This window comes from Rhinoderma darwinii, chromosome 1 (assembly GCF_050947455.1).
Source record: "Rhinoderma darwinii isolate aRhiDar2 chromosome 1, aRhiDar2.hap1, whole genome shotgun sequence".
NCBI lineage: Eukaryota > Metazoa > Chordata > Amphibia > Anura > Rhinodermatidae > Rhinoderma > Rhinoderma darwinii.
The window spans coordinates 177,953,433-177,981,305 of record NC_134687.1 but is presented as its reverse complement, the minus strand read 5'-3'; the positions used below and the strand labels follow the sequence as shown (position 1 = coordinate 177,981,305).

The 27,873-nt window shown below is 43.8% G+C and overlaps 1 protein-coding gene across 1 annotated transcript in view; it reads left to right on the top strand.

Moving 5' to 3' along the window:
• The first annotated feature begins 632 nt into the window (after nt 1–632).
• The window catches only part of NFKB1 (nuclear factor kappa B subunit 1), a 140,868-nt gene continuing 113,627 nt past the window's right edge, over nt 633–27,873 (top strand). Inside the window, exon 1 of the mRNA XM_075860621.1 lies at nt 633–996. The gene's annotated coding sequence lies outside the window, so the exon portion shown is untranslated. The remainder of the gene's footprint in view (nt 997–27,873) is intronic.

The window sequence follows — 27,873 nt, the reverse complement described above, 5'->3', positions numbered from 1 at the left end:
ATGATCTTGGCATGACCCCATGTGTAAACCTGGTCAGTCTCTTAGAATATGATCTTGGCATGACCCTATGTGTAAACCTGGTCAGTCTCTTAGAATATGATCTTGGCATGACCCCATGTGTAAACCTGGTCAGTCTCTTAGAATATGACCTTGGCATGACCCCATGTGTAAACCTGGTCAGTCTCTTAGAATATGATCTTGGCATGACCCTATGTGTAAACCTGGTCAGTCTGGTAGAATATGATCTTGGCATGACCCTATGTGTAAACCTGGTCAGTCTGTTAGAATATGATCTTGGCATGACCCCATGTGTAATCCTGGTCAGTCTGGTAGAATATGATCTTGGCATGACCCTATGTGTATGATCTTGGCATGACCCCATGTGTATGATCTTGGCATGAGCCTGCAGGAAGTCACCCACGGTAGAAGACTAGACTGGGCAAGCCTTTGGAGATGGACTAGTACAGTTTGAAATATATACATGATCCTTATTATGTTATTTTATAGATGATAAGAAAAAGTTCCTACTGTACTATATGCTCAGAGGATGATGAGAAGTTTGGATGAGGTCCCTTGAAAAAGTACAGGGCATCTTTTTAGACATTTGTGTGTCAAACCACAACATCTAAAATCCCCATGACGTCTCGTCATTACTCTATAGACTGAGGTATCTTCTCTTCAGTCCTCCTCTCACTGCAGTGACAGTAATGGGAATTTCCAGTCAGGAAGTGAGAACAAGAGCTACTTCTTCAGAGCAGAAGCCACACACCTCCAGCCCGGGAGGGAGGAGGAACCATCAGTGATGTGATGAGCTCACCCAAATACCCGCCCAGAGCACGGAGAAAACAAGGAAACTGAAAGGAGCTCGGTCACCAGAAGAAGGCTGAGGGCAATGGACAGCTAGGGGCTAGTGGCCGTGCTCCCTGAAGATCGCCATCACTGTCCTGTACCTGGATGTGACCAGGGGAGAGAAGAGCCGTGCTCCGCTGCTGACAGGTAATGCTTATACTCTCTATACTCCACTCTCTAGAGTCGCCTGTAATATGTGACTCTCTAGCTGGTGTGGAACTACTAAGCCCAGCGTGCCCTGATAGCAGCAGGCTGCGTGTACCAAGCACTGTGAGGTCCGTATCAGGCGCAAGTCTACGGACACTTCCTCAAACACGGGCACATGGAGGCAGAATAGAGGAAATGATGCCGCGTTACATAGTTGTGGTACTGCTGCTTGAGGTCAGCGATGCTTTCGGGGCACAGTGGCACAGCCAGGTGAATGCCGCGCAAGGGCTCCTTGACATGTATTATTTCTGGCATATATACAGATTATGCGCTTTGGTACCCTGTGGGAAGCGTATTCCTCAAAATGTCACACTATGAAATGTTACACGATGTGAAGGAGTTGTGTGTCACGTCCCAGGGCCATAGTGGATTTCCGTCCTTTCAGATTTTTACCAGACAAAAAAACTTACCTTCCGCTCACGCTGAAAAATACTGGGCTCTGTTCACTCCTGGTAGTTTTTTTTTCTCCATTTCTGTCTATCTTTTTTGACCAAAAGATGCTCAGGATTGGATGTCTCTATGGATCCAATTAATTTCAACGGGATTCATTTCACACAGAATTGACTTATTCCTACACTGAGATGGACCCTATTGACTTATACTAGGGCTCGTCCAGGCTCTGTCTAGGTTTCTTTAATTTGACAGCAACAATAAGGGTATGTTCACACGGCCTATTTACGGACGTAATTCGGGCGTTTTAACCTCCGAATTACGTCCGAAAATGAGGCTCGTTAGCGTTGCCAAACATCTGCCCATTCATTAGAATGGGTCTTACGATGTTCTGTGCACACGGTCATTTTTTTTACGCGCGCTGTCAAAAGGCGGTGCGTAAAAAAGACCCCCACGTCAAAGAAGTGCCTGTCACTTCTTCAGACTTAATTGGAGCCGTTTTCCATTGACTCGATGGAAAAGCAGCTCCAATTACGTCCGTAATGGACGCAGTGAAAAAGCGCCTCAACATGCCATTACGGCTGAAATTACGGAGCAGTTTTCTCCTGAAAACAGCCCCGTAATTTCAGCCGTTACGGACGCTGCCGTGTGAACATATCCTCAAGCTACGTACGGCGTCAAAAGTGATGTGAACCCCAACTGAACTCTGGTGGAAGGTCATAGAGCATATGTTTACAGATTTCACATGCAGCGTTGAGGCGCGTTTTTTTCCCGCCGCTTTTTTTTGGGGAGTGGGACTAAAGCTCTGCATCCAGATGTTAGGGCAGGTTCACACCTGCATGGCTGTTTCCGTTGTTCTGCTACGTCAGAGGAGCAGAACGAAGAAAATACTGGAAGCGGTGTTTCCGTTGTACGACCGACACCACCGGTGGCTTACGGAACCCTTTGACTTTAATGGCTACCATTGGGTTTCTGTCAGGGTGTCCTTGGGTCTACTGTTTCCAGTACTTTCGTCGAATCTGCGATGGAGACCCCTAATGGAGCCTCCAACACAGATGTGAACAGAGCCTTAGTTGGAAGTCTGTAGTAGAATATGTGAATGCTTACAAAAATGGTTTGGTTCGTGGCATTTTAGTGGTGTTTTATCCAAAAAGGTGTATGGAGTATATTCAGACTTTGTTTTTACCATAGGCTTCTTATTAGAACAGCAAAAATGCCTGGACAATGCTTGTGCAAAATGACAAATGAAAAAACGCTATAAAAACACATTAAAAAAAAACATACAAACTATTATAAGTACATGCCTGACAGAATGCAAAAGAAAACCCTCTGTGTGAACGTGGCCTGAAAGATGAAAAAAAACTGATGCATTTTTCTATTAGTTCAGATCTTTAATAAATACACAAAAACAAGCAGAGTAGGACACAATGTTTAGTGTGAATATAATTGTTACCACACAACTATGCCTGTCAGAAGTTTTGATCGGTAGGGTCTGAGCACTGAGACCCCCATTGATCGCTAAAGCTTAGCAGCAGAAGCGCTCGGTTGAGCGCTGAGCCGCTTCGTTTCTGATCGGCTTTTCTCGGAAAGTCGAACAATTAAAGTGCCGGCACATAGACTTTCTATTGAGCCCGTACACCAATTGCTCAGCTTTCCGAGAAAAACCGATCAGAAACGAAGCGGCTCAGCGTTTACCTAAGAGCTTCTGCCGCTTAGTATTAGCGATCAGCGCTCAGACCCCCAGCGATCAAAACTTCGGACATGTTACTATGACAGAGAGTTTAGTTACCCTTTAACTGTAAACTCTTAGGCTCTGTTGACATCTGCTTTTGTCATTTTCATTGTTCTGGTCCTTCATAGGAGTAAGTGACGGATCCATTGCACGACGGACATCAACGGACCCCATCGATTATAATAGGTTCTGTTGGGTTTCAGTCATGGCGTCCATCGTTTTATCTCATAAAATAGCGCTGTATTATTTTGTCCGTAATTTTTTACAGGATCTGCAATGGAGCTTCCAACGCAGATGTGATTATAATGCATGTTTTTTTGCATGGTGACTGCGCCATGTACCTGTAAATTTACGTGTGGCAGACGGGAACGCGTTAATAGAGCTGTGTAAGTGGGGATTTAGAAATCTTAATTCCCACATTATTTTATTCTCTACCATAGAGAAAGGTAAAGAAACGTTTCCGTTAACGGCACCATTGCTTTCAGTGTTATTTTCCTGGCGTGTGTTAGGGTATGTTTACTCGCCTCGTTTTCTCTGCTGATTTTTACCGCCATTTTTGCCTGTGTTTCGGTAACAATTACAGAAAAATATTTTTCTGTGAACATACATGTAGCCTTCAATCCTTAAGGAATTGTTATTGTTTTGCAAGTAATGGGTACCGCAGCTTACTATTTTAATCTACCCAGTAAAAAAAAAACAACCTGATATTCTCCGTTACCATCCATTACGCTTTGTGCTTCAATCTGATAAGACAAAAGTCAAATGTTACTGTGAGCCTAAGGTCCTGTTCACACTGAGTTTTTTTTACATGTTTTTTTGATTTGGAAAACGCGTCAGAAAACGTGCCAAAAAACTTCTGAAAACTCCTCCCATTGTTTTCAATGGGAGGCGGAGGCGTTTTGTTTCCCGCAAATTCCAGACGGAATTTTGAGGCTGAATTTCCAGCCTGCAAAAACCGCCGTGTTAACATACCCTAACAGGCATATTTTTTATTTATACAAAGATTCCCTGTGTACCAACCTAAAACTGGTCATACACATACCATAAAAGTCACCAATCATTTACCAATTTGAGCAAGGCCACTCTGTTGGTTTACATATTATCTCCCTGATTTGCCAGTTTAGCCTGGCATGTTGATGGTCAGCTCATTGGTACGTGCCATCCGATGTGAGATTGATTGGCTGATACTAATCTTATGTGTATGGCCATTAAGATCGGCATCTGGCTTGTCGGAGCTCGAATTTGAATGCTCTTGCACACGACCATGTGTGCCACCTGAGTCCCGTCCGTGATCCGTGGAAAGGTAGGACATGTTCTATCTTTCCATGGATCGGAGAGTCGGATCAGTTTTCATGGACCCGATTCACCCACTGAAGTGACTGGGTCGGGTGCCACGAGGGCTTATAGCTATTGTTAGTTTCCTGGAAAATAGTGTAATAATGGGTCTGGTATGCCAATGTTTTCATCATGGACCTATGGATATTTTTGACGTACGTTCTGGGATCTTTCCTGGTGCATACGCCGAATATTGAGAAATAACATTATGTGAACATAGCCTTAAGGCCCTTTTACACGAAACAATGATTGTGTAAACAGGTCAAAGATCAGCCGATGAACGAGCAAGCACTCATTCATCGACTGATCGCATCTTTTATGCAGTCGGCAGCATATCTTCCTATGTAAACGGAGATGTGCTGCCGACATGATGCACATGCATGGGATTAGTGATCGTAGAAATGATTGTTTGTCCCCAGACTAAACGTTCGTTGCTCCGTTTAAAGGGAGCAACGAACACTGATCGACAAGATGTATTGTCGGTCGGCGCATGTTTGAAAGTGGTAAACACGGCGATATCTTCCCATGTAAATCCACCTTCATATTTATTTTCACTTTGATATATTGCTAATATGGGTCATTGAGGATTTATATAGACAATTTATAGAACAAGATTGCTTAGTATTACAAAGGGTCTTCTGTTTCAAAAGTCTCAGAGAAAAAGTGGCCCTGTTGCTCATAGCATGGTGTCTACCTCCCTATGCTATGAGCAACAGGGCCACTTAGCGTGGTGTCTACCTCGCTATGCTATCAGCTAAGTGACCCTGTTGCTCATAGCATAGCGAGGTAGACACCACGTTCTATTTCAGCAGTGCAGTTGTGAAATGCTAAATACTTTTGTGTCAAAAAAGACACAAGTATAGTAGGTATGATACCTTTATTGGCTAACCATAAGGGCAAAGCTCCACGTGGCGGAATTGCTCTGGAATTCCGCTGCGGACGCTCCGCAGCGTTAATCCGCAGCGGTCCTGTTTCTCCATTGCCTTCCACTTCTTTTTAGTAGGCTTCGTTTAGACGAGGCGGAAAATTCCGCTGCGGAGCATAGGCTGCGGTGCGGAATTTGGTGTCCGCAGCATACAATGGATGTTGCGGACATGTGGCGGACTGGTTGCGGACTCATTGCGGAAATTCTCCATTCACTTCAATGGAGATTCTAAAATCCGCAATGAAGTCCGCAGATGTCATTTACATGTTATGTGTGCTGCGGATGCGTATTGTTTTTTTAACATGACATTTCTTCATTCTGGCTGGACCTATGTATTTCTAGGTCTACAGCCAGACTGAGGAAGTCAATGGGGCTCCCGTAATTACGGGTGACTACGTGTGTGCACCCATAATTACGGGTGACTACGTGTGTGCACCTGTAATTATGGGAGCGTTGCTAGGCGACGTCAGTAAATAGTCACTGTCCAGGGTGCTGAAAGAGTTAAGCGATCGGCAGTAACTGTTTCTGCACCCTGGACAGTGACTACCGATTACAATATACAGCAACCTGTAAAAAAAAAAGAAGTTCATACTTACCGAGAACTCCCTGCTTCTGTCTCCAGTCCGGCTTCCCAGGATGACGTTTCAGTCTAAGTGACGGCTGCAGCCAATCACAGGCTGCAGCGGTCACATGGACTGCCGCGTCATCCAGGGAGGTCGGGCTGGATGCCGAAAGAGGGACGCGTCACCAAGACAACGGCCGGTAAGTATGAAATTCTTTTACTTTCACTAGGGAAAGTACTGTCCCTTCTCTCTATCCTGCACTGATAGAGAGAAGGGAAGTACGTTCACCCCAATACGCAACGGCTAGTCCGCATCAATTTACTGCACATTTTGGGCAGATCCGAGGCAGAATCTGCAACGCAGATTCTGTTCGGCATTGATGCGGACAGTTGCGGAAGAAATACGCCACGTGGGGCCATGCCCTAAAAGTTCTATATGCAGCTTTCAGAGCACACAGGCTCCTTCTTCAGGCAGTTTACAAATGAATGACTTAGGCTGGGTTCACACGAGCACATTAACATCCGTAATGGACGGACGTATTTCGGCCGGAAGTCCCGGACCGAACTCAGTGCAGGGAGCCGGGCTCCTAGCATCATAGTTATGTACGATGCTAGGAGTCCCTGCCTCTCTGCAGGACAACTGTCCCGTACTGTAATCATGTTTTCAGTACGGGACAGTAGTTCCACGGAGAGGCAGGGACTCCTAGCGTCGTACATAACTACGATGCTAGGAGCCCGGCTCCCTGCACTGAGTTCGTTCCGGGACTTCCGGCCGAAATACGTCCGTGCATTACGGACGTTAATGTGCTCGTGTGAACCCAGCCTTAGAAAAAAGCACAACATTAAGATGTCACACAAAGACAATTAGTACATGAGGTGATACATCATTAAGATAAGCCGGGGCAATAAAACGGAGGTTATAGGGGTGATGACTTAGGAGTTAAGGCATCTGGAGTCAGTCTGATGGGGGATGTGACGTGTGTCCATGGCTGAAAACTGAAAGCTAAACTCTGATTGTTATGCTCGACGATGTTAATAGTGCAGTGTGGAACCAAAAATGTTACAAACACTACACCTGCAGAATCCTGTAAAAAAAACAAAAAACTGACCACGTTGCCCATAGCAACCAAGCAGAGCCCAACATACATTTTTTCTGTTTAAGACATGTAAGCAGAGCTCTAAATTTGTAGCTATGGACAACAATGCCAAATTTTCTGTGTTTAGCTATATGAGGGTCATTGGGCCTTATGCTTAAAGAGAAAGCGTATGTTCACACGCTTACCAAAAAACATCTGAAAATATGGAGCTGTTTTCAAGGGAAAACAGCTCCTGATTTTCAGATGTTTTTTAAGCCACTCACGATTTTCGCTGCGTTTTTAGCGCGTGAACATACCCAAAGAGTGTTGTTGCCAATAGCGGACTATCAGATCACTGCTTTTTGCTTCCTTTCTAGAAAAATGAAAGCCCAAATGCATTTCGTGAGTGGTTTTGCTATGGGCAACACTAACATTGTTTCTTAGAATAGTATTTAGATTTAATTTTTGGTTTGATTTGGAACTCGTATATATTCCATTCACTGACATTTAACATGAAACTGCTGCATTTTGAGACACCTAAAAAAAAAACTGAACATTCAAAATTACCTCAAGACTCACTTGTGTGACCCATGATGCCTTTGGTATTAAAAGGGCTCTCCCATTTTATATATTTAGGCCGGATTCACATGTAACGTAAATACTGCGTATTTTCTGCAACTAATTTCATTGCAGAAAATCCACAGTGTACTGCTTTTGTTTGTTTTTTTAAAGTAATGTTTTCCGCAGTGGACATTCCAGTTGAAAAACTGCCCCACAATTTGGTGCGGTTTTTCGGCCCTGTGTGAACATACACTACCGTTCAAAAGTTTGGGGTCACCCAGACAATTTTGTGTTTTCCATGAAAACTCACACTTATATTTATCAAATGAGTTGCAAAATGACTATAAAATATAGTCAAGACTGACAAGGTTAGAAATAATGATTTTTATTTGAAATAATAATTTTCTCCTTCAAACTTTGCTTTCGGCAAAGAATGCTCCATTTGCAGCAATTACAGCATTGCAGACCTTTGGCATTCTAGCTGTTAATTTGCTGAGGTAATCGGGAGAAATTTCACCCCATGCTTCCAGAAGCCCCTCCCACAAGTTGGATTGGCTTGATGGGCACTTCTTGCGCACCATACGGTCAAGCTGCTCCTACAACAGCTCTATGGGGTTGAGATCTGGTGACTGCGCTGGCCACTCCATTACAGATAGAATACCAGCTGCCTGCTTCTTCCCTAAATAGTTCTTGCATAATTTGGAGGTGTGCTTTGGGTCATTGTCCTGTTGTAGGATGAAATTGGCTCCAATCAAGCGCTGTCCACAGGGTATGGCATGGCGTTGCAAAATGGAGCGATAGCCTTCCTTATTCAAAATCCCTTTTACCTTGTACAAATCTCCCACTTTACCAGCACCAAAGCAACCCCAGACCATCACATTACCTCCACCATGCTTGACAGATGGCGTCAGGCACTCTTCCAGCATCTTTTCAGTTGTTCTGCGTCTCACAAATATCCTTCTGTGTGATCCAAACACCTCAAACTTCGATTCGTCTGTCCATAACACTTTTTTCCAATCTTCCTCTGTCCAATGTCTGTGTGCTTTTGCCCATATTAATCTTTTCCTTTTATTAGCCAGTCTCAGATATGGCTTTTTCTTTGCCACTCTGCCCTGAAGGCCAGCATCCCAGAGTCGCCTCTTCACTGTAGACGTTGACACTGGCGTTTTGCGGGTACTATTTAATGAAGCTGCCAGTTGAGGACCTGTGAGGCGTCTATTTCTCAAACTAGAGACTCTAATGTACTTGTCTTGTTGCTCAGTTGTGCAGCGGGGCCTCCCACTTCTCTTTCTACTCTGGTTAGAGCCTGTTTGTGCTGTCCTCTGAAGGGAGTAGTACACACCGTTGTAGGAAATCTTCAGTTTCTTGGCAATTTCTCGCATGGAATAGCCTTCATTTCTAAGAGCAAGAATAGACTGTTGAGTTTCACATGAAAGCTCTCTTTTTCTAGCCATTTTGAGAGTTTAATCGAACCCACAAATGTAATGCTCCAGATTCTCAACTAGCTCAAAGGAAGGTCCGTTTTATAGCTCCTCTAAACAGCAAAACTGTTTACAGCGGTGCTAACATAATTGCACAAGAGTTTTCAAGTGTTTTCTAATCATCCATTAGCTTTCTAACACAGTTAGCAAACACAATGTACCATTAGAACACTGGAGTGATGGTTGCTGGAAATGGGCCTCTATACACCTATGTAGATATTGCATTAAAAACCAGACGTTTGCAGCTACAATAGTCATTTACCAAATTAGCAATGTATAGAGTGTATTTCTGATTAATTTAATGTTATCTTCATTGAAAAAAACGGTGCTTTTCTTTCAAAAATAAGGAAATTTCTAAGTGACCCTAAACTTTTGAACAGTAGTGTACCCTAATGGTGTATTCACAGGTAAGCTTGCTTGGATGCTTCCGAAACTCCCATACACTTGAATGGAGGGGGACGCACATTGCTTGCCACCTTGCCTGGTGGAATGGGGATCAGGGGACCTCTGTTTTTCCGATTGATGGTGGTCCAGAAGTGTTACACCACCTATCAGACAGTTATGGCATATACTGTGGGAACATAGTATATATATGTAGTATATTCTTACACAGTGCTAATATTTATGCTGCCCTATGTCATGTACATAATCATATCTGTAAACCTGTTGCTTAGAGAATAATTGACGTTATGAGGAACACAGTAAATAATCTAATAGGACATTGTGCTATTATATCCATTCATCAGTTCTATGAGTTTTAGATTATCTTTGGCGGTATATTAATATGGGAACCTCTATACCTGACACCGTTTGTTGTTACTGTCCTCTGCTCACACTTCCTTCTTTTCAGTTTCCTTATCCTGGACCATTGGCAGTGTGAGGTGCTCCAGAGACGTGATTATGATGCTTCAAAATTGGGTTGTCATGCGACGGTAGCGTTTTAAATCAGTGCATATATAAGATGGCCATAAAAGGTTAAACAAATGTTGCGAGGTAGCTAATGCTATGTTTACATCTGCGTCAGAGTCTCCGTTCAGAGTTTCCTTTGCAGATTCTGACAAATTTTCCCATCGAAACCACGGATACCTGGACAGAACCCAACAGACCCCATTATAAGTTATTGGGGTTCGTCGGGGAATGCTAAATCCGTCATTCGACAAACCCAGCACCGCTATGTGGTTTTCACTATAGAGGCAAGCCACGACGCAGATGTGAATAGAGCCTTAATGAGGAGTATCTCTGAGTCCACTTTCTTAACCCTTTATAGGCACCTTTTTGATGTCTTTCTTTTAGGTTCTCACTGTCTCCTCATTGTGCAGTTTTTTTGTTTTTTTTAAATGAAAAAGGCTTAGCCAAGAAGAGCAGTAAAATGCACCAAATTTATTATTGGAGTAGTCCCATCTCTGACATTTATGTTATATCCACGTCTGGGACCCACACCTATCACTTTGCAATGCGGTTTCTGGAACTCCCATTCACTTGTATTGGAGTTCCAGAAATAGCCTAGCAAAACACACTGCGCTGTTTCCGGAAAACCTGACTACGTCGTAAGACCGTGACCGGAGCCCAGCAACAGCGGTGGGACTGGTGGTCAGGGGGCCCGGTTCTAGAGATAGGTGCAGGTCCCAGGGGTTGGACCCGCATTTATCGGACATTTAGGGCTTATCCTATGGTTAGTCCATAAATGTCAGCGATGGGAATACTGCTTTAAGATATTCAACATATTTTTGTGCAAATTATCGGTGTACATGTATGCCTGCCTTGAGATGACATAAGGAATAGAAATGTGTGCTATATACCTAGCGAGTTGCACCAAATATAATTTTGATAAATTTGGCGCAATATGCTGCGCTTTGAAAATGTATACATTTTACTACACTGTTGATAAATCTACAGTCAGCCATTGGAAATTTGGCCCTAACTTTCTGCTAGACTCTCTTAAAAGACTTTCCTTCTGCTTTGACAAAGTAGTAATATGTCAAAAAAACGTACATTTTCAGCGACATCTGAATGAAAACGTTACCATTTGTGCATAATCTCTCAATGTTTGAGGTTAGTGCTACACTGGACTTTGTTCAGCGGCATGCACCATCGCAAGTAATAGTTGTAAGTGTGGTCGCTCTACAATAGGCAACTCAACACGAATGCGACACAGTTGCAAAACATTCAAACTTGCTGAATTTTGGGTCGCAGATTGTAAATTGTAGGTAACTTTGCCTGAATAGACTTTAATGTAAGTTGCATGTGACTTGCAACCAAATTGCACCCTTTAGTGTTACAGCAAGTCACACACAAATTGCAAAAATTTTTTGTCACGCAACTTGTGTGCGGCTTAATGTCAAGTCGCTGTGTAGCCCTTGCCTATAATGTGTGTGCACCTCTAAGCATCTTATATTGTGATTTAGCATTTAAGACGATAGCACCGCTGGGGTCTTTGAGCCCCTTTGATGGCTAGATTGAAAAGGCAGAGATTCTACAACAACAACAACTACGGATTCCATCTTCACACGTGACTCAGTGACGTGTCAGAAGATGCGCGAGTTAAGTCTCTTTAATATTTGTATTTTGCTACTCGATATCTCCTTAGCGACAGACTACAAACTGTTTGTCAGGATTCACTGTGTGTTAAATGCCAATTTGTTACTAAGGAGAAACTGTGTCGTAACTTACAGGCTGAACCTGCACATATACCTATGGCTTACGCCTCATGCACAGTTGTGCCACTTGGGCCGTTTTTGACGGCATCCGAGTGGCACCCGATATTCGTTACGGACCCATTCACTTTAGCTGGTGAATCGTGTCTGTGAAAAATTATCAGAGTCTCCGATCCAAGGAAAGATACAACATGTCCTGTCTTTCCTCGGATCACTGAAGGGACTCGGCCGGTGCACACGGTTGTGTGCATGGCGCGTACAGGTAGCAAATAAAATTTACTCCAGATTTGCCTTTGGGAACATGAAATGTAACACTGTTTAATTAAAAACTTTGTACATCTTATATTTATAATTTACTTACAACTAATAGTTTAAGTGTTAGGGTATGTTCACACGCAAACGCAAAATACGTCTGAAATTCCGGAGCTGTTTTCAGGCGAAAACAGCTCCTGAATTTCAGACGTAATTGCAAGTACTCCGTTTTTCGCAGCGTCCAATGGAGTCAATGAAAAACGGCTCCAAAAACGTCCAAAGAAGTGACATATACTTCTTTGACGCGTAAAATTACACCTCGTCTGAACAGAACATCGTAAGACCCATTGCAAGCAATGGGCAGATGTTTGCAGACGTAAAGGAGCCGTCTTTTCAGGCGTAATTCGAGGCGTAAAACGCCTGAAATACGTCTGAAAATAGGTCATGTGAATATACCCGTAGGCTAGGTTCACACAACATCTTTTCAGACGTAATGGAGGCGTTTGTGCAATGGGTCTTACGATGTACTGTGCAGACGAGCTGTCATTTTATGCGTCGCTGTCAAAATACAGCGCGTAAAATGACGGCTCGTCAAAAGAAGTGCAGGACACTTCTTGGGACGTTTTTGGAGCTGTTTTCTCATAGACTCTATTGAAAACAGCTCCAAAAACGGCCGTAAAAAACGCTGCGAAAAACGTGAGTTGCTCAAAAAACGTCTAAAAATCAGGAGCTGTTTTCCCTTGAAAACGGCTCTGTATTTTTAGACGTATTTTGTTAATCGTGTGAACATACCCATAGAATGGGACACACAAACCATTATGACTGAATATAATAAAGCTACAGGGGTTCTCTGGTACCCAAACATTGATGGCCTATTCTTAGGCTCGGCTTTCAATGCTTGATCAGTGTGTGTGTGGGGGGGGGGGGGTCAGACCTTTGGGACCCCAGCCCAAAGAGGATGCATCGTGTGTTCTCTTTATTGTATACAAGCACAGCGGCCCGTCCTTACAGTGGCTTTGCCTGGTACTGCATCTCCTCTCATTCACTTGAATGGGACGAGCAGCAGTAAAATACAGAGCTTTCTGTGCGGCCCCTTCATTGTGCTACTTGGCGGGGGTCCCAGAGTTTGGGCACCCACCTATCAAACCTTAAAGGCATATCCTAAGAATAGGCCATCAATGTTTTTGTTCCAGAGTACCCCTTTAAGAGCAGCTGCAGGAATGTGTTTCTGGTCCAGGTGTTCTGGTTCTGTAAATGTCACTGAGTACAGGTGCTGTAATATTACACCCAGTTTGTAATTGCAGCTACACTGTTAATGTAGAAAGATATAGAGCAATATGTGGTACAGCTCTACAGACTGGCACTGAAATTATTACTGGGCAAAAAAATCTCTATATTTAGAGGGTTTCATTTATCAGATCTGTCAGAAAGTATACGATTGTTCACACAGACAGGATTTACACTAGGTAAATATTCAGATTTCTGCCATGAATTGGCATGCGGATCTGCCAGCGGATTAGCTCTCAACTTTTCAGCATGGAATCCCCATCAATAATAAACATGATGTAGATTGTAAAATCTGCGGTGTGGTCATTATTGCGTGCAGATGTTATCCCGTCATAAAAAGGTACGCTCATGTATATGTTTTTGAAAAGAAGCTTCAGCAATTGTAGCAATTGCAGTTTTTCAACCGTATGAAGTTGTTGTTCAATAAAGCTTAAAGGGGGTTTTGACCAGACTCATTTATGAAGAGAGCCGCACACATTCACGGCCAGCTCTCCTTTGCTTCTACTGTGTGCTGCATTGTATTGTAAGACGTAGGTCACGGGAATCCACTTCTTTTTATATATATCCTGTGCATATGCCATAAACATCTTTAATATTGACTTATATATATCAGATGTAACTTGCGGGTTGCATTTGGAGCAACACAAGAATAGAAACCATAGTTCAAAGACCAGTACTACAGGAGCATTACTAGTTTATCAGTATGTCTCCCACTGAACCAGCTCCCTGCAAATCTCTGGTTAAAATTCCGCACAGAAAATTTGTGAAATTTACAGTACAACACATGTGAATGGGGTATTTAAAACCCCATCCACATGTAGTGAAAAAACTTGCCTGGATTTCATGGCATTACAAATCTTGCGGAATTATCCTTTGCAGTACAACGGGTGAAATCTGTGGCAAATCCACTGAAAAATCTGCCGCAAAATCTGCGTGCTTTTATTCTGTTCAGTGTATATAGCCGAATTGATGGAGAGGGAAACATTTTTGAATTGGAGCTTTGATCATGAAAGTACCACACTTTTATCAAAATCATTTGTCCCACCTATACACGTCCGGAAGACAAAGTCAGCATTGATTTCTTGTAGCCAAACACATTATTGATGCTATGTTAGAAGTGGATATGTAATTTATGTGAAATTCCCCGGGAACTTCTCATTTAACATGTCATCAAGAGGTACTTCCTCTTACCATACTTGTGAGAAGTCCGGTATGCTTAATAGACAGCAGGCCGCTCTACAAATGTCCTCTGTATACACAATCGTTCATCCTTATGCATCTGCTGGTTATACTCCCTCAAAATAAGTCAAACTAGCTCTAATACAAGAAGTACATTTTCTCCTAAAATAAAAAAATTAAAGACCATTGGTTGCCATTTTCTATGAAGGATTAGAAAAAAGGGCCTGCTTTTTCCAGAAACCGCACCATTCTTGTATTTTGTGCAGCGTAAACGTCATGGAACCTGCAGGGAATTCCGGACGAAAAACTGCATCTGAAATAAAAAGGTTAATATTTACCCCCGGGCTTTGTCATAGCGACACCTTCCCCTGTTCTCCATGCAGCCTGGCCTCCTGGGATGATGCTGCAGTCCATGGAGTCCTGCAGCAGTCACAAGGAATGAAATGTCATCCCAGAAGGCCATCCTGGACAGAGAACAGAGGAAAGTATTGATACGACAACGCGCGACGGTAAGTATTAACCTTTTTATTAGTTTTAGGGGGGGATTCACACGAACGTGTATTGGGTCCGTGCGGGCCGCGTGGTTTTCACGCGCCACGCACAGACCAATACAAGTTTATGGGGCAGTACAGACAGTCCGTGCTTTTTGCGCAGCGTTTGTCCGCTGCGCAAAAAGCACGACATGTTCAATATCTCCGCGTATTTCGCGGATCACGCACCCATTGAAGTCAATGGGTGCGTAAAAACCACGAAGGTTGCACGGAAGCACTTCCGTGCGAACTGCGTGATTCGCGCAAGAGCTGTCAAACTCTGAATGTAAACAGAAAAGCACCACGTGCTTTTCTGTTTACAAACATCCAAACGGAGTGTCTTAGAGATGAGCGAACCGAACTTCACCGGGTTCGGCCGAAATCGTTTTGAAAGTGCTTCGGTGCGAACCGACTGTTTCGCGCACCAGCTGTCAAAAGGATGAATGTAAACAGAAAAGCACCACGTTCTTTTCTGTTTACAAACATCCAAACGGAGTGTCTTTGAGATGAGCGAACCCGGACAACCGAACCGAACTTCACCGGGTTCGGCCGAACTCGCTTTGGCCGAACCCGGCAAAAAAATTTCCAGTACGCGACGTCAGGAGATAGTCACTGTCCAGGGTGCTGAAAGAGTTAGGCCTCATTTACACGAACGTGATATACGTCCGTGCGACTCGCGTGCTTTTCACGCGGGTCGCACGGACCTATACAAGTCTATGGGGGCATGCAGACAGTCCGTGAGTTTTGCTCAGCGTGAGTGCGACATGTTCTAAAATTCAGCGTTTTTCGCGCATCACGCACCCATTGAAGTCAATGGGTGCGTGAAAACCACGAAGGTTGCACGGAAGCACTTCCGTGCGAACTGCGTGATTCGCGCAAGAGCTGTCAAACTCTGAATGTAAACAGAAAAGCACCATGTGCTTTTCTGTTTACAAACATCCAAACGGAGTGTCTTAGAGATGAGCGAACCGAACTTCACCGGGTTCGGCCGAACTCGTTTTGACCGAACCCGGCAGGAGACAGTCACTGTCCAGGGTGCTGAAAGAGTTAAACTGGTTCAGCACCCTGGAGAGTGACTTCCGATCACAATATACATGAACGTGTACAAAAAAAAAGAAGTTCTGACTTACCGATAACTCCCGGCTTCTTCCTCCAGTCTGACCTCCCGGGATGACGATTCAGTCCAAGTGACAGCTGCAGCCAATCACAGGCCAAGCACAGGCTGCAGCCAATCACAGGCTGCAGCGGTCACATGGACTGCCGCGTCATCCAGGGAGGTGGGGCCGGATGTCAAGAGAGGGACGCGTCACCAAGGCAACGGCCGGGAGACCGGACTGGAGGAAGCAGGAAGTTCTTGGTAAGTATGAACGTCTTTTTTTTATTCACAGGTTGCTGTATATTGTGATCGGAATTCACTGTCGAGGGTGCTGAAAGAGTTACTGCCGATCAGTTAACTCTTTCAGCACCCTGGACAGTGACTGCCGTCGACTAGCCTCATCTCTATGATGGCGGCTGCGCGAAAATCACGCAGCCGCGCATCATACACTGATGACACACGGAGCTGTCAAGTGCCTTTTGCGCACGCAAAACGCTGCGTTTTTTTGCGTGCGCAAAACACACACGCTCGTGTAAATCAGGCCTTAAACTGTTTCAGCACCCTGGACAGTGACTTCCGATCCCAATATACATGAACGTGTAAAAAAAAAAAGAAGTTCTGACTTACCGATAACTCCCGGCTTCTTCCTCCAGTCTGACCTCCCAGGATGACAATTCAGTCCAAGTGACAGCTCCAGCCAATCACAGGCCAAGCACAGGCTGCAGCGGTCACATGGACTGCGGCGCCATCCAGGGAGGTGGGGCCCGATGTCAAGAGAGGCGCGTCACCAAGGACGCGTCACCAAGGCAACGGCCGGGAGGGAAGTTCTCGGTAAGTACGAACTTCTTCTTTTTTTTTAACAGGTTTCTCGATATTGTGATCGGCATTCACTGTCGAGGGTGCTGAAAGAGTTAACTGACGATCAGTTAACTCTTTCAGCACCCTGGACAGTGACTGACGTAGACTAGACTCATCTCTATGATGGCGGCTGCGCGAAAATCACGCAGCCGCGCATCATACACGGATGACACACGGAGCTGTCAAGTGGTTTTTGCGCGCGCAAAACGCAGCGTTTTTTGCGCGCGCAAAAACGCAACGTTCATCTGAATAAGCCCTTACACAAAAAAAGGGGTCTGTTTTTTCTGATTTGCGACTTTTGTGGCGGAATCGCAGCTTTTCTGCTGCCAAAATCACAACATTTCCTATTTATTGTGGGTTTTACCTCCGCATTAAATTCAATGGGGAAAACCGGCATCAAAAGAAGAACGATTTAGGGATGCATCAAAAGAGGCGTAGATTCTCATGACAAAAACATATTTTTTTTCCGCTATACAAATCACTAGTCAGACCACACATAGAATATTGGGTAAAATATTCGGTACCTGTGTATAAGAAGGACATGGCTGAACTAGAACGGGTGCAAAGAAGGGCGACCAAGGTAATTAAGGGAATGGGCGGATTGCAGTACCAAGAAAGGTGATCAAACTTGGGGCTATTCAGTTTAGGAAAAAGATGGCTTAGGGGCAAAATAATTACAATGTATATGACTGGACAGTACAGAGATCTTTCTAATGATCTACACCTAGGCCTGTAACAAAGACAAGGGGGCATCCTCTACGGGGATAGATGGGGATTCTGATGCCTTTCTTGAAAAATATAACATTACAGGTTATGAGTACTAGACTCTGGAGATGGGATGTTGATCCAGGGATTTATTCTGATTGCCATATTTGGAGTCAGGGAGGAATTTTTCCCTTAATGAGGCAACTGGCATCAACCTCATGGGGGTTTTGCCTTCCTCTGGATGAACACGGTAGGATTATAGGTTGGACTTGATGGACCTGTGTCGTGTCTTTTTTTCAACCTTCTCAATTATGTAACTGCTGCAGATTAAAAAACTGCACCACAGTTAAATTTATGACTGGTTTTCTCTTTTATTCAAATCTCATCCACTCTGCTACTACTGTGTTACGCTGCAGATTTTCTGGAATTAAATTAGTTGCGGAAAATTTCCATTGTTTACGCTGTGTGTAAAATTTCTGCAACAAAACCTGCTGCATGTAACTACACCCTTGTTCACACAGTGCAGCTTTGCATGTATTTTTTCATCCAGAATTGGATCCAGGAGAGCAGACCTATAGGGCCTTCCTTTATATATTACTTCTGTTTAGGTTCTATTCCTGCACTGTGTGAACAAGGCCTTAGGGTGCAGTCACATAACGTAGAATTTGTTTCAGAAATTGTTCTGCCATTGAAAATCCTTTAATTTCATCTACATGGGTTTGTTTCTGCAGCAGGTGCATGGATTTCTGCAAGTTCCATTCAGATGAATAGAACTGATTTTCAGTCGCAGGAAATTTCTCCATTAAGATCTATCGCATGAGACTGCACCTAAGGCATTGTTCACACAGTGTAGATTTGCTTCAGATTCTGCATGTCTTTTTTAAGCGAAAAACAGAACCTAAACAGAAGAAATATATGAAGGAAAGACTAAGGACTTGTCCACACGTAACGAATTGCTGCAGAAAATTTCTGCAACAATTCTGCAGAAACTAGCAGGATTTCTGCTTCAGAAAAACCGCACCATTTCCAGCGGTTTTTTACGGCAGAAAAGGGGGCGTATTTTGCGGCGTTTTTCTCAATGTTGGGAGATGGTGACAACTCCTGAGGAACGCAGCAATTCAGTCCACTTTTCACAGCAGGAATTGACATGCTGCGGTACGAAAAATATTCACTGCAGGTCAATTTCTGGTTGGAATTTTTACACAGTGTATGGATGGGATTTGTTAAATCTCACTCACTTTGCTGCTACTGTATTCTGTTGCGTATTTTCCATCCGCAATCCTGGACGGAAAATACGAAGCAATTCTGCTACGTGTGGACAAGCCTTTATAAAGGTCTGCTCTCCTGGATCCAAAAAATGCATGCAAAATCTGCAGCAAACCTGTACTTTGTGAACTAGGCCTTATGCCTCGAGTGTATTAGTAAACGTTTATAATATGGATTCTTAATGCGAACATTTTACGGATGATTTTTCATCAGTACGTCATCGGTATTTCATTAATATTAGGGGGGATTCACACGAGCGTGGTTTTCACGCGGCACGCATGGACCAATACAAGTCTATGGGGCAGTACAGACAGTCCGTGCTTTTTGCGCAGCGTTTGTCTGCTGCGCAAAAAGCGCGACAGGTTCAATAACTCTGCGTATTTCGCGCATCACGCACCCATTGAAGTCAATGGGTGCGTGAAAATCACGCGCACCACACGGAAGCACTTCCGTGGGACGAGCGTGATTCGCGCAACAGCAGTGAAAAGGATGAATGAAAACAGAAAAGCACCACGTGCTTTTCTGTTTCCGAACATCCAAACGGAGTGTCTTTGCGATGAGCGAAGCCGGACAAGCGAACCGAACTTCACCGGGTTCGGCCGAACTCGTTTTGGCCGAACCCGGCAAAAAAATTATCGGTACGCGACGTCAGGAGATAGTCACTGTCCATGGTGCTGAAAGAGTTAAACTGTTTCAGCACCATGGACCGTGACTTCCGATCCCAATATACATGAACCTGTAGAAAAAAAAACGAAGTTCTGACTTACTGATAACTCCCGGCTTCTTCCTCCAGTCTGACCTCCCGGGATGACAATTAAGTCCAAGTGACAGCTCCAGCCAATCACAGGCCAAGCACAGGCTGCAGCGGTCACATGGACTGGCGCGTCATCCAGGGAGATGGGGCCCGATGTCAAGAGAGGCGCGTCACCAAGGACGCGTCACCAAGGCAACGGCCGGGAAGTTCTCGGTAAGTACGAACTTTTTCTTTTTTTTCTACAGGTTTTGCGATATTGTGTTCGGCATTCACTGTCGAGGGTGCTGAAAGAGTTAGCTCTTTCAGCACCTTGGACAGTGACGGCCGTCGACTAGCCTCATCTCTATGATGGCGGCTGCGCGAAAATCACGCAGCCGCGCATCAGACACGGATGACACACGCAGCTTTCAAATGGTTTTTGCGCGCGCAAAACGCAGCGTTGTTTGCGCGCGCAAAAACGCAACGTTCGTCTGTATCTCCCCTAACACGAACATAATACACACATCACATACACAAACATAAATCACCTGCTCCTGCCGCCGCCACCTCCGCTGGTCTACGCTCCTATTCCTTGCGCCTTCGCTTCGTTGAACATATTGTCGGAAACCGCTGCCGGAAGTCGTCATCTTACTGTCCGGCAGCATCAATGTTTAATGCTAAATACGCAGGTAAAACCTCTGCGGAAAAAACACCGCGTTTCCGCAGCAATATGAGCTGAAAAAAACCACTATTTGGTGCGGAGTTCTGTCACAGATTTACCAGCGTTTTTCTAGAGATTGTGCTGCAGATTTTCAGCGTATCCTGTGTGTGGGAACAAGCCCTTATAGTGAAGGTTAATAATCTAGAAAAGATGCACATTTAAATCTATGAGGATTGTGAAACTGTCCAATATTATGAGCATGGAACTTGCACTGACGTGTACCATGCAGGATCAGCCTAGAGAATGAGTTTAGGGTGATAATACACAAGCACTAGATCCCAATGCTGACAGGGACACCTTTACTAACGTGTCATTTCATAAGCACATCCAATTGAAGCTAGTTTTCCCAACATCACTGTCAGGATTGTAAACCACATAGAATTTAGATCCATATTGTGGCTGAAATGAATCTGACATAGAATCCCAAATGACTCCAGTACTGTTTCATATGTTGTATTGCTATGCTTAAAATACAACTATGTTACAAGTACTAAACCCACCACACTTGTATTAACATCTCTGGAGGTAAAAGTAATTTTTTTAGGTAAATCTTAACTCAAACCGATTTACGAACCTCAAAATATGTTTCCTATGGGTGCAAAATTATGAAAACAAAAAATTCTGCGACTTACCTGACAAATTATGCACCTTTTCTGCGACACCAGTCTTGGGCTGAGTTCACACGTTGCGGATTTGTCGCAGATTTTGTTGCGGTTTTGACGCAGATCTCACCCTTTTGCATTGCAAAGTGTAAAATCTGCGTCAAATCCGCGACGTGTGAACTCAGCCTCGCTCTCTGTTGCTATTGTGGACATGGCGTTGCTGGCTGCTGTGAGTGATGTCACTGCTGTGGCCAGTGTGGTCACGTGACAAGGCACTTGATGACACAGTATTATGCAATAATAACAACAGAAAGGGGTGTGAAATATTGCTTTAAATTTGCTAAATTCAAAATGTTGTTCCCATTGGAAACGTTTTTTATGGGTTGGGAAAGCCCCTTTAAAACCAATGATGCAGTTGGTCTTAAAAAAACATACATATGTCGCTATTTTGGTTAATACTTAGATGCTATTTGTTTTCATCAGTGTTGGCTGAATTGTAGGATGAAGGCCACACGTGGCAGCACAATATGTATAATTTTTACTACAATTTTGCAGGTGAGAAGCAGCGAATATGTTACCACCTGTGAAGAATACAGCTGTGTTTTTCCCAATTGAAGTCAATAGGCAAAAACACCACACAAACACTAGGGAAGGAATATGCTGTGGTTTGATATAAACATAGCCCATTCCATAAATTGTTTAACTCTGTTCTGCAGCAAGTAAGGGCATATTTAAAAATCCAATTCACAAACACCTGCCAGTTTCTTTATACCCAGTAGCCAGAAGGCTGAAAAACACTAGGCCTAGCTCTGCTCCATTGGGGTAAACTATGATGAATGACTTCTGTGTTGCCAATTTTTATGTGGCTTGCAGTATGGGAAGAAGTTACAAGTTTACAGACTAAGGCCCCATGCACACGACCGTAAAAACTCCCGTAATTACGGGCTGTAATTATGGCCCGTAATTACGGGCCCATAGACTTCTATTGGCCACGGGTACCTCCCTGTATGCTTACGGGAAGGTGCCCGTGCCATTGAAAAAGATAGAACATGTCCTATTTCAGGCCGTAATTACGGCATGGGCAGCCCATAGAAGTCTATGGGGCTCCCGTAATTACGGGTGACTACGTGTATGCACCCGTAATTACGGGAGCGTTGCTAGGCGACGACAGTAAATAGTTACTGTCCAGGGTGCTGAAAGAGTTAAACGATCGGCAGTAACTGTTTCAGCACCCTGGACAGTGACTTCCGCTCACAATATAGATAAAGCTGTAAATAAAAAAAGACGTTCATACTTACCCAGAACTCCCTGCTTCTTCTTCCAGTCCGGCCTACTGGGATGACGTTAGTGCCCATGTGACCGCTGCAGCCAATCACAGGCCAATCACTGGCTGCAGCGGTCACATGGACTGGCGCATCATCCAGGGAGATCGGACTGGATGTCAAGAGAGGGACGCGTCACCAAGACAACGGCCGGGTAAGTATGAATTTCTTTTACTTTTATTACGGAAAGGGCTGTCCCTTCTCTCTATCCTGCACTGATAGAGAGAAGGGCAGCCGATTAGTGCAGTGCAATTTTGCAGCCAAAAACGTGCCCGTAAATACGGGTGACACCGGACCCGTATTTACGGGCACGGGTCCGTAAATACTGGTGCAATACGGGTCGAATGCGTGTGACCAAGGACACGTATTTACCCCAGTATTTACGGGTGGACAAAAATACGGTCGTGTGCATGGGGCCTAAGCCCCATGCACACTAACGTATTTTTTCCTGTCCATAAATACGGGTACTTGGTCACACGTATTCGACCCGTATTCCACCCGTATTTACGGACCCGTTTTCTCTGTACTAATCGGCAGCCCCTTCTCTCTATCAGAATAGAGAGAAGAGGCAGCCCTTTCGGGCAGAGTTTCGGCAGCGTTTGAAAGTAAAAAAAAGTTCATACGTACCCTGGCCGTTGTCTTGGTGACGCGTCCCAATTCTGACATCCAGTCCGACCTCCCTGGATGACGTGGCAGTCCATGTGACCGCTGCAGCCTGTAATTGGCTGCAGCGGTCACATGGGATGAAACGCCATACCGGGAGGCCGGACTGGAAGAAGAAGAAAAAAAAGAGTTCTGGGTAAGTTAACTTTTAATACTATTAACTTCCAGCGGTAGTGACTGTCCCGGGTGCTGAAAGAGTTACTGCCGATCAGTTAACTCTTTCAGCACCCTGGACAGTGACTTTCCAGTGACGTCGCTTAGCAACGCTCCTGTAATTACGGGTGCACACACGTAGCCACCCGTAATTACGGGAGCCCCATAGACTTGTATGGGCCTGCCCGTGCCGTTATTACGGCCTGGAATAGGACATGTTCTATATTTTTCAACGGCACGGGCACCTTCCCGTAAGCATACAGGGAGGTACCCGTGGCCAATAGAAGTCTATGGGCCCGTAATTACGGGCGTTTTTACGTTCGTGTGCATGAGGCCTAAGGCTTCGTGTGCATGAAGCCTCAGTGTTTAACCCCTTCCCAACATCTGGTATATATGTACAGTATGATGGAAGTCAGAAGGTAAAGTATGAAGCAGTCTCACGCTCCATAAGCTGCGGGTGTAGTTTGTATGTTACAGCCGACACTTCACTGTAGCTGGCAAGATCGGAGATAACGCCAATCCTGGCCGTTTAACCCCTTTAGCCGATCGCCCCCTTTGCAAATCAATCACGGGGTGCCAATTGAGGCCATCATAGCCAGAGGCCTATTGAAGGCCTCCAGGACTGCCATCAGTGTACTATTATTAAGCCTTGCCACAGGCAATACTTAATAGTAGATGACAGATAAAGGCAAGACACTGCTTAACCCCTTCAGGACTGAGCCTGTTTTGGCCTTCAGGACGAAGACGATTTTTCAAATCTGACATGTGTCACTTTATGTGGTAATAACTTGGGAATGCTTTTACCTATCCAAGTGATTCTGAGATTGTTTTCTTGTGATATATTGTACTTTATGTTAGTGGAAAAAATGTGGTCGATAAATTCAATATTTATTTGTAAAAAACACCAAGATTTGGGGAAAATGTGCAAAAATTAGCATTTTTCTAAATTTAAATGTATCTGATGTAAAACAGATAGTAATACCACACAAAATAGTTACTAGTTTACATTTCCCATATGTCTACTTTATGTTTGCATCATTTTTTGAACGTTCTTTTATTTTTCTAGGACGTTACAAGACTTAGAACTTTAGCAGCAATTTCTCATATTTTCAAGAAAATTTCAAAAGGCTATTTTTACAAGGACCAGTTCAGTTCTGAAGTGGCTTTGAGGGCCTTATATATTAGGAAGTCCCCATAAATCACCCCATTTTGAAAACTGCACCACTCAAAGTATTAAAAACAGCATTCAGAAAGTGTTTTAACCCTTTAGGCGTTTCACAGGAATTAAAGCAAAATAGAGGTGAAATTTACAAATTTCATTTTTTTCTTGCCAAAATTCATTTGTAATACATTTTTTTCTATACCACAGAAAGTTTTACCCAAGAAATGCAACTCAATATTTATTGGCCAGATTCTGAAGTTTTTAGAAATATCCCACATGTGACCCTAGTGCGCTAATTTACTGAAATACAGGCCTCAGAAGCTAAGGAGCACCTAGTGGATTTTGGGGCCTCCTTTTTTTTAGAATATATTTTAGGTACCATGTCAGGTTTGAAGAGGTCTTGTGGGGTCAAAACAATAAAGACCCCCAAAAGTGACCCCCATTTTGGAAACTGCACCCCTCAGGGAATTTATCTAGGGGTATAGTTAGCATTTTGAACCCACAGTTTTTTTGCTAAATTTATTTGAATTGGTATGGGAAAATGAAAATCTACTTTTTTTCTGAAATTTTTAATTTTTTCAAGCAATAAAAGAGAAAAAACACCCCAACATATGTAAAGCAATTTCTCCCGATTATTGCAATACCCCATATGTGGTTATAAGCTGCTGTTTGGACCCACAGCAGGACTCAGAAGGGAAGGAGCACCATTTGGATTTCTGATTTTGCTGGAATAGTTTTCAGTGCCGTGTCGCGTTTGCAATGCACTGGAGGGATCAAAATAGTGGAAACCCCCCAAACGTGACCCCATTTTGGAAACTACACTCATCAAGGAATTTTTTTAGGGGTAAAGTTAGCATTCTGACCCCACAGTTGTTTTGCTGAATTCATTGGAATTATTTTGTAAAGGTAAAAATCTACTTTTTTTCTGACAAAAGTAGCCATTTTTAATTTTTACAAGGCATAAAGGAGAAAAAGCACCCCAAAATTTGTAAAACAATTTCTCCTGATTACGGAAATATGCCATATGTGGTATTAAACTGCTGTTTGGACCCTCAGTGGGGCTTAGAAGGGAAAGAGCGCTATTTGGCTTTTGGAGCTCAAATTTAGCTGAAATGGTTTTTGGGTGCCATGTCGCATTTGCAAAGCCCCCCAGCGCCCGCTCCATACATCACCCCCACACTACGACATGCTATGTCATGGTACGCGCACAGCGGATGGTGCAGAGTGAAAACTAAATATGCCATTTTAGTGCACTACATGTTTGTGCCACTGAAGACAAATACCTCATAAAATATTAACCGGGTTCTCCCGGGTATGGCGATGCCATATCAGTGGACGTAAACTACTGTTTGGGCACGCTGAAGGGCTCAGACGTTTTTGAGTCTTCATGTGAACATACCATAATAGGAAATCACAGTAGTATGCTTTAAATGATGATTGGATGTCAGTGTAAACAAGATATAGATGACATATATAGTTCTATTGTCCACCTTTCTCTTTTTTCTTTTGTGTGGCAAAAGTTACTTTTTGGCACAAGACTAGAGGATGTCAACATAAAAAAAATCCTGCAGGCACTGATGTTAACATTGGGCACCAGTTGTCATGTCAACCTACCTAGCGCTACAGCTGGGGGGAAACAGGAGATGGGTTGTGGGAAGTAGCAGTGCTTGTTCCCTTAGCAACACACAACAGCTGGTGGGAGGAAACCAGAAACTTTCCTATCTATGACTGCATCATATTTGCAGTACTAAAATATGATATGAATGCACAGAGGTTAGCAGATGAGAAATAGGGGAAATACGCAGTGAAAGCAAAAATATTAGAAAAGATACATACAAAAAGATTAAGATCCAATGTTTACCCAGAATAGAGACAAACGGGGGAGGGGGAAGAGACCAAAGCTGAGAGCACAATACACAGAGAACAAACAATATTGGAGACAGAATATAAGAAAGCTGAATGCAGAAGCCGCCAAGTGCCATAGGGGAAATAATACATAGGGTTTACAACAGGCACAGAGACTCACAGACATGAGTGAGGGTGAATCAGGTGACAAATCAGGTGATATGATTAAGGTATTACATAAGTAAGAAGACATGGCATCTTCACCCTGTAGACACAGGTGACTTTCTTCACTCTCCGTAACCTACTGCTTGACGTTTTGATGAGAGCCTATTGTGTTACTCAGATGTTGGCAGACGCCACTTCTACGGTTCATGGGGCTTACTTGATTTTTAGCCTCAAGCGAGTTTGCTTTCTTTAACTTTATCGGGACTAAATCTGTTTCCTGATTTGTCTATCAAATAAATGGCAATCCATGTAATCCATGGGTGGGCCGGTTCTGCCGGACCCCTCTCTATCATATCCATCTACCCTAATAGGGCACAGGGACAGGGTTGTCTTCACGAGACAAACCCTTTAAGACTAGAGATGTCCATGAGGCATAACTAGTCTTACTGTCTGATAACAGCAAAGGGCAGGAAACTTCAGAGGTGTAGTGAGAATTAGAGGGAAGTCAATGCTGGATGCTCTGAGTTGGTGAAAATGTGTCACTGGGGACTGTAGGAACTTTCTAGGCACTGAACTTACTATCTATCTGGGCAAAGTGTGGTATTCTCTGGGAACTGTTTGACTCTGCTTTCTCCAATGTGAGTGCAGTATGGTTCTATGTTGGCACTTTATTACTGGGCAAAGTAGGGCACTCCCTGTACACTGTCACAATGTGGTCACAATATGGCTGTAAGTGAATGCCATTGCCATTATTTGAGTACTGTTTGGCTCTCTGTAGGCAAATTATGGCTCTATGGGCAGTGTTGGTATGTATATAAGTATACATAAAGTACAGCACTCTCTGGGCTCTTGTTTGGCACTATGTGGGAATTATATGTCTTTGTGTGAGCCTACACGTATTAGCACTGATTACACAAATTATGATACTACGTAGTAATGTAACTAAACTATCAGCACACAGACAGTTGTACTGTTCACATGTTTTATTCAGCACATTGAGTAAAATTTATGCCAGTTGCACACGACTGATGTGCCACTGAGGCCGTTTTTAATGGCATCCGAGTGGCACCCAATAGTCTTCACGGACCTATTCACTTTAGTGGGTGAATCGGGTCCGTGAAAAATGACTTGATTCTCCGATCTGTGGAAAGATAGGACACGTCCTATCTTTCCACAGATAACCGACGGGACTCGGCCGGTGCACACTGTCGTGTGCATGAGGCTTTACAGTGCAGGAAAAAAACTAAGTGAACCTCTGTGTTAATAATGACTTCTCCAAGAGCTAATTGTCAAACGATGTTTCATGTTTCAGTTAAGGAGATGATATTGAAAGTGTGGGTATCTGACTCGTTTCTTCAGGCTATGTTGTTTGTATAATTGCCGTACTGCAAGGGTTTCTATCGCAGGAACCCTGTCTGATCCCTTTAACATATCTGATGGTACTCATCAGGGATGCCCCCTTTCTCAATGGTATTGCATTGGTACTGGCAGACTTTGTTAGATAAATTTGTAAATTTTTAATATCGGATCTACAGTAGATATCGCGGAATGGCAACTACTAG